Genomic DNA, 12500 nt, shown 5'->3' with positions numbered 1-12500 from the left:
GTGTAAGTTCACAAGGTACCAGGAGCCCAGAGGTAAAATATTTATTTTGGGGGGGGGGGGTCTTTCAGTTGTCCAGAAACCCCTCCCTCCAGACCAGCTGCTCAAATTATGACCAAAATAGCAGTGGTATGTCATACTTATTTACCAGCACTACAGCCACAGCTTGGGACAGATTTGCTGTGCAGGCCCAGTAGCAGCAGCTAACCCTGCCATGTTAGCTGTGTGTATGGATCTGAGCACTCAATCCGTATCTGACCAGAAAACTGTATCTCATATGTGTACACATCAGTCTATGGCGGTTATTCAGAGTTGTTAGTAAACCAAAAAAGTTAGCAATTGGGTAAAACCATATGCACTGCAGGTGGGGCAGATGTAACGTGCAGAGAGAGTTAGATTTGGGTGGGTTATTTTGTTTCTGTGCAGGGTAAATACTGGCTGCTTTATTTTTACACTGCAATTAAGATTTCAGTTTGAACACACCCCACTCAAATCTAACTCTCTCTACACGTTATATCTGCCCCCCCTACAGTGCACATGGTTTTGCCCATTAGTGTGCTTTTTTGGTTTGCCAACAACTCCGAATAACCCCCTATGGCCGGTGCTAAGTTCTTCTGCTGATCCCCTTAGATTCCCGGGCTTCCTCCAATGTCTATTTATTAACAGTTTCTTATATAGCGAAGCATATTCCGTTGCGTTTTACAATTAGAACAACAGTAATAGAGCAAAACTGGGTAAAAACAGACAGACATGGAGGTAGGAAGGCCCTGCTCGCAAGCTTACAATCTATAGGGAAATAGGCATTGATACACAAGGATAAATGTTACCTATTGCATAATGGTCCACCAGATTGCTAGGTTCTTAATGGGTTGTATGATATGAGATATGATCATCCAGCAATGTTGGCAAAGGGTCAGGAGGGTGTGAGAGTAAAGAAAGACAAAATATATGTGAGGTTATGTGTACTGTACAGAGAGGATGTAATTAGATAGGGAAGCATTGAAGGTTATGTGGGTGGGTCTGGAATTTGATAGGCTTGTCTGAAAAGGTAAAATTTAAGGGTGGTCTTCTGTTTGCCGGCGGCCGGGCTCCCAACGACCAGCATACCGGCGCCGGAATCCCAAACGCCGGCATACAGGCATCTTTTCTCCCTCTTGGGGGTCCACAACCCCCCTGGAGGGAGAAAAGATAGCGTAGCGTGCCACCGTGCCCGCAGCGTGGCGAGCGCAACGAGCACGCAAGGGGCTCATTTGCGCTCGCACAGCTGTCGGTATGCCGGCGGTCGGGATTCCGGCGCTGGTATGCTGGTCGCCGGGTGCCCGGCCGCCGGCATACCCTACTACACCCGAATTTTCAGGGAACGTTTAAAACGTTTTGGAGAATAGAGGTGAATCTTACTATGCGTGGGAGGGCAGTCCACAGAGTGGGTGAAAAAATAGGATTTTAATTACCTACCGGTAAATCCTTTTCTCGTAGTCCGTAGAGGATGCTGGAGTTCACATTAGTACCATGGGGTATAGACGGGTCTACTAGGAGCCATTAGCACTTTAAGAGTTTGAGAGTGTGGGCTGGCTCCTCCCTCTATGCCCCTCCTACCAGACACAGTCTAGAAACTGTGCCCGAGGAGACGGACATCTTCGATAGAAGGATTATACACAGATAGTGGCGAGATTCACACCAGCTCACACACAAGGCAAAGAAAGCTAACTAGCTTGAAACATCAGCAACGGCTGAACAACATTACTTATCAAGTAACGAAACCGTACTTACCAAGAACTAAGCAGTACTGAACTAAGTAACCACTGCAGGATCATGATGCGCTGGGCGGGCGCCCAGCATCCTCTACGGACTACGAGTAAAGGATTTACCGGTTGGTAATTAAAATCCTATTTTCTCTTACGTCCTAGAGGATGCTGGGGTCCACATTAGTACCATGGGGATGTACCAAAGCTCGCAGAACGGGAGGGAGAGCGCGGAGGATCCTGAAGAACTGATTGGCCTCTGAGGACCTGCAGTTTGGTCAAAGTATCGAACTTGTAGAACTTTGCGAACGTGTTCGACCACGACCAAGTAGCCGCTTGGCATAGTTGTAAAGCCAAGACACCCTGGGCAGCCGCCCAGGAAGAACCCATCTTACGAGTAGAGTGGGCCTTAACAGACGTAGGACACGGCAGGCCTGCCGTAGAATACGCATGCTGGATAGTGAACCTGATCCAGCAAGAGATCGTCTGCTTACAAACAGGACACCCAATTTTCTTGGGATCATACAGGACAAACAGAGTACAATTTTCTGTGACGAGCAGTCCTCTTCTGAAATGCCGACACAACCTTCAGAAGGAACTGCGGACGTGTCCTGAGCTCAGCTCTATCTTCATGGAAGATCAAGTATCGGCTTTTACATGACAAAGCCCCCAACTCCGACACACATCTAGCAGAAGCCAAGGCCAACAAAGTGACAGCCTTCCACGTGAGAAACGTGACCTCCACCTCCTGTAGAGGCTCAAACCAGTCCGGCTGGAGGAACTGCAACACCACGTTAAGATCCCAGGGCGCCGTAGGCGGCACAAAGGGAGGCTGGATGTGCAGAAATCCCTTCAGAAAGGTCTGAACCTCAGGGTGGGCAGCCAACTGTTTCTGGAAGAAAATGGATAGGGCCGAAATCTGGACCATTACGTTACCTAATCTCAGGCCCATATCCACACCTGCTTGGATGAAGAGGAGAAATCGTCCAAGTTGAAACGCCACCGTAGGAAACTTCTTCACACCAAGACACATACTTTTTCCAAATGCGATGGTACTACTTTCCTAGCCTGTTTCAGGGTAAGAATAACCTTGTTCGGAATACTCTTCCGAGCCAACATCTGGCGTTCAACTTCCATACCGTCAAACATAGCCGTGGTAAGTCTTATAGGCGAACGGCCCCTGCTGCAGCACGTCCTTCCGAAGAGGAAGAGGCCTCGGTTCTTCTAGCAGTAGAGCCAGCAGATCCGCGTACCAAGCCCTTCTTGGCCAGTCCGGAGCAATGAGGATTGCCTGAACTCTTGCTCTCCTTATGAGTTTGAGAACTCTTGGAATGAGTGGAAGTGGAGGAAACAAGTACACCGACTGGAACACCCACGGAGTCACTATGGCGTCCACCGCCAAGGCTTGCGGGTCCCTCAACCTGGAACAATACCGCCGAAGCTTCTTGTTGAGACAAGAGGCCATCATGTCGATCTGGGGTACGCCCCAAAGATCTGTTACCTCCGTGAACTCCTCCGATGGAGTCCCTACTATCCTGGATGGAGATCGTGTCTGCTGAGGAAGTCCGCTTCCCAGTTGTCTACTCCCGGAATGAAGATCGCAGACAGCGCCAACGCATGGTTTTCTGCCCAGAGGATGATTCTTGTTCTTGCTCTTCGTTCCGCCCTGTCGGTTTATGTAAGCCAGTGTCGTTACATTGTCCGACTGCACTTGAATGGCCCGATTTCTCAGAAGATGGGCCGCTTGGAGAAGACCGTTGTAGACGGCACTTAGTTTCAGAATGTTTATCTGCAGGCCAGCTTCCAGACTTTACCACCTTCCTTGAAAGATTTCCCCTTAAGCAACCGCACCCCATGCCCGGAGACTTGCATCCGTGGTTAGAAGGATCCAGTCCTGAATCCCGAACTTGCGGCCCTCCAGAAGGTGAGGTAATTGCAGCCACCAGAGGAGTGAAATCCTGGCCTTTGGCGACAAACGTATTCTCTGGTGCATGTGAAGATGGGATCCCGACCACTTGTCCAGGAGATCCAGTTGGAAGGACCGAGCATGAAACCTCCCGTACTGTAGCGCTTCGTAAGAGGCCACCATTTTCCCCAGAAGGCGAATGCACTGATGAACCGACACCCGGACCAGCTTCAGGACATCCCGGACCATTGTTTGAATCACCAAAGCTTTTTCCTCTGGAAGAAACACCCTCTGCACCTCCGTGTTGAGGAACATTCCCAGAAAGGACAACCTCCTGGTTGGTTCCAAATGTGATTTTGGAAGATTCAGGATCCAACCATGTTCCCTGAGAAGCTGGGTCGTGAGAGCTATGGACCGTAACAGCTTCTCCTTGGATGATGCCTTTATAAGCAGATCGTCCAGATATGGAATTATGTTCACCCCCTGTCTGCGGTGGAGAACCATAATTTCCGCCATCACCTTGGTGAATACCATCAGTGCTGTGGAGAGGCCGAATGGCAGGGCCTGGAACTGAAAATGACAGTCCAACAGTGCGAATCGGAGATAAGCTTGATGCAGCAGCCAAAATCGTAATGTGGAGATACGCATCCTTGATATCCAGGGATACCAGGAATTCCCCCTCCTCCAGACCTGATATCACCACCCTTAGAGACTCCATTTTGAACTTGAACTCCCGCAGAAAGGGGTTTAGTGATTTTAAGGCCAGAATGGGCCTGACCAAACCATTCGGTTTCGGTACCACAAAGAGGTTTGAATAGTAACCTGTGTTTTGCATTTGTGGAGGGACTGGTACAATGACCTGTGCCTCCACCAACTTCTGGATGGCTCCCTGTAGGGTAGCCCTGTCTGCCGGCAGAGCTGGCAAGCCCAATTTGAAGAACCGATGAGGAGGGAGATCTTGAAATTCCAGCCGGTACCCCTGGGACACAGTATCTAGTACCCAGGGGTCGAGGCCGGACGACACCCAGACGTGACTGAAATGTCTGAGTCTCGCCCCCACCGGCCCTACCTCCAGGCTGCGCATCCAACGCTTCCCCAAAGAGAGCCTGACCTGTGTAGGGTAGGGTCTCCACACCTCTCCTGGATTCCACGTCGGCAGACCACTGGCGCAGCCACAGTCCTCGACGAGCCGAGACAGACATGGAAGAAATTCCTGCAGCCATTGAACCCAGGCCTTTCATGGATTGCACCATAAATCCTGCAGAATCCTGAACGTTACGTAAAAACAATTCAACGTCACTTTTATCAATTGTATCCAAATCCTCAAGTAACGTGCCTGACCACTTTACTATAGCTTTGGAAATCCATGCACAGGCAATAGTAGGCCGTAGTATCGCCCCTGAAGCCGTGTATATGGATTTGAGCGTATTATCAATTTTGTGATCAGGGGGTTCCTTTACGGCGGTAGATCCTGGAACCGGTAAAACCACCTTTTTCGAGAGTCTGGATACAGACGCGTCCACTAAGGGTGGATTTTCCCATTTCTTTCTATCCTCCTCTGGGAAAGGGAAAGCAACCAGAACCTTTCTAGGGATCTGACATTTTTTCTCTGGGTTTCCCCATGCTTTTTCAAGAATAGCATTTAATTCTTTGGACGCAGGGAAGGTTAGCGATGCTTTCTTATTATCAGTGAAGTAAGCCTCCTCAACCTGCTCAGGAGTTGTGTCAGCAATATTCAACACATCTCTAATAGCCTCCATCATCAACTGCACCCCTTTGGCAAGAGATGCAGCCTCCCTAAGCACATCCCCATCACCGTCTGCCGTGTCAGAGTCGGTATCCGTGTCGTCTTGCATAATCTGGGCAAGAGCACGTTTGTGGGAACCAACAGAGGGGGGTCCTGAGGTAACAGAACCGGACCAAACTGCCATAGAATTCTGTAAAACCTGAGTTGCAGATTCATTCCGAGCAACCCTAGTACTAGAAATCTGAGAAATCATAGTTTTGATAGAGGACAACCACTCAGGCTCCATTGCTGGTATCTGCGCTACAACAGTGCAATCCTGATTGCATGGGATGAGATCATCCTAAGAGGACATATCCTCAGCCGCATATGACACAGAGTCCCCAGACATAGCTAACTGGAGACCCCAAACACTCCACACACACACACACACACACACACACACACACACACACACACACACACACACACACACAGGTGAGGCTAAACAGAGTTTCCCCCCTGAGAATGGTGAGAGAGACAGAGATTGGAGCTAACCCACACACAGCGCTGTTTTGATAAAGGACACCCCTTACCAGCGCCCACTGTGTACTGTAATAATTACACAGAACTAATTCACCGCCTCCCCCCCCCCCCCCTTCTACTACCCCCTGGTACCGCACAGGATAGCTGGAGTTGCTTGGAGGGACAGCTCTGTCAGCGTCTGTGTACAGGAACTGCAGGCAGGAAAATGGCGCTGAACGCTGCTACGTCCGCTCTGAGGAGAAGCTCTGCCCCTTGAAGACGGAGCGTCTTCCCGCACAAATTCTTTATACTGGCCCGAGGATTACATCGCTAGGTGGGGGATTCCGTCCCCTGTGAGCGTCTGAGTACGAAGGATTCTGACGCTAGCCTGGGAATTCAGTGTGGCCAGTGTAGGGTATTAAGACGCAGGCTCAGGACGCCCCTCATAGCGCCAACACTGTGCCGCTGAGCCTTCCCGGAGCACATGCCTCTCAGAGCTGTGCTCCTACCCATGTGCCGCCATATCTCACCATCTTCTGATCTTCTGGCTCTGTAAGGGGGTGGCGGCATGCTGACGGGGTGAGCGATCCCCTGTGGCGGGGAACGTTCGATCCCCTCAGGAGCTCAGTGTCCTGTCAGCGGAGATAGAGGCTCAGACCCCGCAGGGCGGACACTACTCCACCCCTAAGTCCCTCGAAGCAGGGAGGCTGTTGCCGGCAGCCTCCCTGTAAAATAATAAACTCTAAAATAAACTTTTACTAAAGAAGCTCTGGAGAGCTCCCCTAGCTGTGACTGGCTCCTCCGGGCACATTTTCTAAACTGAGTCTGGTAGCAGGGTCATAAAGGGAGGAGCCAGCCCACACTTTCAAACTTTTAAAGTGCCAGTGGCTCCTAGTGGAGCCATCTATACCCAATGGTACTAATGTGGACCCCAGCATCCTCTAAGACGTAAGGGAAAGTCCTGTAATTTTGAGTGTGGACAATTAATACGTATGGATGAGAGACGCAGATCTTGTGCAGAGTGAAGAGGTCGGTTAGGAAGATGTCTTGAGATGAGTGAAGAGATGTATGCTGGTGCAATTTGGTTAATAGCCTTGTATGTAAGTAAAAGTATTTTATATTTAATACGGTAGAATACCGGTAATCAATGGAGGGGCTGACAGAGAGGATCTGCAGATGATGAACGAGGAAGATTAGCCTCACAGCTGCATTCAAAATGGATTGTAGTGGCGAGAGCCCATGTTTGGGAAGACCGGTCAGGAGACTATTACAATAATCAATGCGGGAGATAATGAGTGCATGGATCAGAGTTTTTGCTGTGTCTTGTGTAAGATATGGTCGTATGTTGGATATGTTTCTTAGATGTATGTAACATGATTTTGAGACAGATTGAATGTGGGGAACAAAGGACAGTTCAGAGTCAAGAATAACACCTAAACAGCGAGCTTGTGGGGTAGGGATGATTGCTGAGTTATCAACAGTGATAGAGATATCAGATTGGGAACTACTATTGGCTGGTGGAAATATAATTAATTCTGTGGAAATATTAAGTTTGAGGTGGCGAGACGTCATCCATGATGAAATGGCAGAAAGGCAATCAGTGACACAGCCCAATACAGATGGTGAGAAATCTGGGGAGGATAGGTAGATTTGAGTATCATCTGCATACAGATGATACTGAAATCCGAAAAGAGCGGATTAGTTTGCCAAGAGATGTGGTATAGATGGAGATTAGCAGAGTACCTAAGACTGAGTCTTGCAGTACTCCAACTGAGAGAGGTAGCGAAGAGGAGGTGGAATCAGAGAAACGAACACTGAAGGAGCAATTAGAGAAGTAGGATGAGAACCAAGAAAGGGCTGTGTCCTGAAGACCTAGGGATTGTAATGTTTGTATGAGAAGAGAGTGGCCAACAGTGTCAAAAGCAGCAGAGAGATCGAGAATAATAAGTAGTGAGTAATGGCCAGATCACTCACTACCTTAGTCAGTGCTGTCTTTGTGGCGTGTTGGGCACAAAATCCTGACTGAAGTGGATCCAGTAAGCTGTGTGAGTTAAGAAAGTGTGTGAGGCGAGTGCAGGCAAGTCTCTCAAGTCGCTTGGAGGGGCATGGAAGCTAAGAGATGGGACGGTAGTTTGAGAGTGTGTTTGGGTTAGAATTTAGTTTTTTTTTCAGAATGGGAGTAATCACTGCATGCTTGTACAGAGCAGGAAAGATACCAGTAGACAGAGAGAGATTACAGATTATAGTTAAGGTTGGGATGAGCACAGCAGACAGAACTTCACTAATTTGTGAGGGTGTAGAATCAAGAAGAGAGGTAGTAGAGTAGGCAGATGAAAAGAGTACAGATACTTCATCTTCATTTGTAGGATCAAATGAGGAAAAGGTGTTAGAGAGTTCAGGAAGGGAATTGAGCAGGTCACTGGCTGTGGAAGAGCATACCATTTCATTTCAGATCTTATCAATCTTGTCCTTGAAATAGGTTGTTAGGTACAGTGCACTTTGTAGGAGGCAGACAATAGCTGGACACATGCTAATTATGCCCTTCTCATGGGTTGGCCACACTCACCCTAAAGTCAAATATTTGGAAACCTCCCAAAAGAAATCCTCCTTTTGCCCCTGCACATGTCTACAGAGAGTAATCACACACCTGACAAACATATACAGGTGGAGGGGAGGGAGATAAAACACTGACTGATGTGCACCGGGGTATGCAGTACTCCTAGCATTGCCAGGGTACCACCAAGGGGGCTTGAGAGCAATGATATTAGTGACTGCAGAAAATACCTTACGAAATGTGCATGATTTGCTGCAGTCACTGATCTTATTGACCAGAAGCCCCATGATGGGACGTCACTGCTCCTTCCTCACATCTCCATGCTGTCCTGACAGCTGGCGCTCGGAGGACAATTCAGTCATGGCCTCTGGGACTTACGCCACTGCGTCAATGCTAAAACTTAGAAAGGGGATAAGAATGTACAAATTGCATGCTTCAGCGCCTGTTCAATGTGGTGCCGCTGTTCTTTAGAAGGTCCCACCCCCTATGTACATGCAATACAAATTTCAAGCATCTTAGTAATGCTTCTGTGTGGACATTTGGTTGAATAACTCATTTAAAAAATGATTGGTGTAAAGAAGGCGTGGCCTAGCTGCAGCGGAGTGAGGACACATTTCTAGAGAGCTCCTGCTTCTGATGTGATAATTACCCCCTTATCGCCATTTGCAGCGCTGTGGGTTCAATACCAGGTTCCCCCCACCTCCTTGGAGTCTCTCTGAGTTAACCGCTGACAGCCGCGGAGCCGGGGGACAGACTGGTCTGTCCCTGCAGGTTGTGGCCTAGGCGCACCAGAAACCGGGGACTCAAGTCTTGAATGTACCCGCGATCTGAGTTCCAGAGCGTGGGTGACTCACGATCCGAAAAAGCAAAACTATGGGTCTTCCCTCAGCTTCCCCACACCATCTGACAGCCTCCCTGAACCCCAGAGGTCTGCATCAGTTGAGACTCTGGCCCAAGGGACCCCAGGACAGTGTAAATCAACAGGGGGAGGGGGGGGTGGAGAACTTGAGAGCCGTGGCAGCCATCTTTGATTTCCCTGCTCATGCTGGAACTGGTCATAACTGCCTGCATGCTGCCCTGTGTGACCCTGGTCACTGCCTAACCTGTGACTAGAGCTCCTATTGTGCAGCACAAGACCCTGTAACCCCCTGGACTGCCTTCTGGCGGGAGAGGACTTCTGTACCAGCACTGTGCTCCCTGATAGCAACCCACCCTCCTGCTAAAGGACAGTGCTCCGGCTGCACTACGTGACCGGTCCAGTGACACAATATACCAAGCATCGGCTGGAAATCTCAGGGGCTGGAGGTAAGGGGAGCTTCCAAGCTCTAACATAATATAGACAACCCTCTGTGACTGCTACTGTATTCATATTGCAGCAGCATCCACTTGTCCCTTGGCTGGCCCAGGACTTGTGGTGCGCTGTCCGGTAGAAAGCGCTTTAGCTCCAAACCCCTAACTACTGTCCACTCACCCTGATCTTCTTGTATGTATGTGGCGCAGAGGAGCTAAATGTACATATGTGCATGTTGCTCTGAGATTCCATATATAGCAGCACTGGAGCATTTCCGAATGCCATTTTGGATTTCACTTTTGTGACCTGCCTGTGTATTAATGTGGTGATTTTATATCTGCCCATCCACCGCTCTCTATACATCTTACAATGAACTGAGTTATTGTCCTATCAGAGTTGACCCATTCTATGCTATAACTATACCTGAAGTACCATAATATCTGGTTCTGATTACACTTACTCTCTTGACATGCCTAAATCCAATAAGGATACCCCTGGGACCTCTAAAGTGAATTTCTTCAGAGCCCATCCCTCCCTATCTTCTGCTAAATCATGCCCAACGAGAACGGATCCCCCCAAACAACGCTCAGCTTTATCTAAATTATTTGATCAGTCACAATCTACGCCGACTCAAGATCCAGTCCAAGGCGACAATGCCCCTTTAACTGTAGGCCTCATGAAACAACTATTGTCTACCTTTAAAACGGACATCTCTACGGAATTTAAAAATGCCTTGCCAACAAAGCACTGATGATATCGGTCAGAGAACTGACCATTTAGAAAATAAATTCAAGGAAATGATCCATTCACATAATGACCTTATCACATCACATGAAGCACTGCAGGCCGAAGTTGAATCCCTGAGGGCTAAGGTTGGAGATCTTGAGGACCATTCCAGACGTAACAATGAAAAAATCAGGGGAATACCGGAGTCTATAGCTAACTCAGACCTGGAGGAACATGTTCTGAGTATCTTTAAACGCTTAGCTCCAGATATCATGGTTGAAGAACTCTTGCTGGACTGCATACATCGTCTGCCTAAACCCTGAAACTGCCCCAGCAGATGCTCCAAGAGACACCACTATGTGCTTCCATTTTTTCCACATCAAAGAGAGGATACTCCATATCTCCAGATCCAAAGACCAGGTGTTATCGGCCCTGGGAAACGTTCAGATTTATGAAGACTTATCGGATTCGACCATTGCTTGTCGACGAACTTTTCTTCCCGTTACCAAAGCCCTACAGAAAGCCGTTATACAATACAGATGGGGTTTCCAACTAAACTCATTATCCGTCGCAACGGATCTACGATGGTCGTTTACACTCCAGATGACGGCATTAAACTTTTGGTTAAATGGAACCTAGATGCCATATCCACAACTGGCCCCAAACACCCTCCGGTGTCTAATGACTGGTCGAAAGCAACCAAATCCAGGGTATCCTTTACTCTTCACCATTTCATCTTGTTAATGTTTTGAATTACATGTTTTGTGTGTTATATTGACGTGTGTTTTGGTAGGGGATCGGGCTCCACACATGCACTGAAACCCACCGAATCAATGTGCTCTTGTGATACACCGGTGATGGAGACTTGATCTTACCACAAAATAATTTTGGTTTGTTAGATACGGTTTCTTACGATTTATTAGGATAATTCTAATTGTCATACACAACATCTTCTGGATATTAATTTCTTATAATACCAACAGCTTGACCATCAGTGTAATCAGTGTAATCAAATTGATGTTTGTAATCATTACTCGGTTATTAGTTTGTGTGATTTAGTCCCCATAGAGAGCGATGGTGGCATATACTGTCCCCACGACACCAATGTACCACCTACAGCGGTGACCTCTGGTAACAGTACCTATTGATACTCACTGTTTCTCCCTTTTTGTTTACCTTTTGTCATTTCCCCCACCTTTTATCAGTTTACCCCCGGGTCATTACTCCTGCCTAAAAAGGTACGTACCCTCAATATTATCTAAAGGGATCTATATGCCTGACCACATCCCATGCAGTCACTTATAGCTATCTTGGTACATTCTTTGAATACTGACTATCTCTATTCCCTCATTGATAATGGTTATTGTAATTTCTGTTAATGTAAAGGGTCTCAACTCGCCGAATAAGAGGAAACTCGCATTGTGCCACTTTGCAAAATTGAAAGCCCATGTAGTAGCTATCCAGAAGACCCACTTCATGCCCCCCCCCCCATTTTCCAAATACAAATTCCCCCACTGTTATACATCAAATGGCCCAAATAAAAAAGCGGGAGTTGCCCTTTTATTTTTAACTACATGCCAATTTAAACTAGAAAAACAGACGTCTGATGCGGAAGGCCGCTATTTTATTCTTAATGGTAAACTAGATAATAAACAATTCACCCTGGCAGTTGTCTATGTGCCCAACACCAAACAGATTCCGTTTCTCCGAAACTTTTGCACTATCTTGCATGCCAACTGCTCAGGCGCGTTATTAATTTTAGGTCATTTCAACTTAGTTTTAGATTCCCATTTGGACAGATCTTCCCCATTACACCCCAGACGCATATTAGATGAATACGACCTCTATGATATCTGGAGGGCCAAAAAACCCTCATGTAGGGACTATACCTTTTTTTCCCTGGTACCCAGCTCCCATTCACGGATAGATCTGGCTCTGTCAGATAAATGGACCTTGCAGCAGATCCAGAAGTCCTGTATTATTCCCATCACCTGGTCAGATCAGGGCCGGCTCTAGGCACGTTCGACTAGAGCGGC

General features: G+C 47.8%; 1 protein-coding gene across 1 annotated transcript in view; it reads right to left on the bottom strand.

Annotated features, from left to right (window-relative positions):
* GREB1L (GREB1 like retinoic acid receptor coactivator) overlaps window positions 1-12500 on the bottom strand; it is a 331061-nt gene that overhangs the window by 19876 nt on the left and 298685 nt on the right. The gene's annotated exons all lie outside the window — the stretch shown is intronic.

Source organism: Pseudophryne corroboree, chromosome 5 (assembly GCF_028390025.1).
Source record: "Pseudophryne corroboree isolate aPseCor3 chromosome 5, aPseCor3.hap2, whole genome shotgun sequence".
Lineage (NCBI taxonomy): Eukaryota > Metazoa > Chordata > Amphibia > Anura > Myobatrachidae > Pseudophryne > Pseudophryne corroboree.
This window is presented reverse-complemented; position numbering and strand designations above follow the sequence as displayed.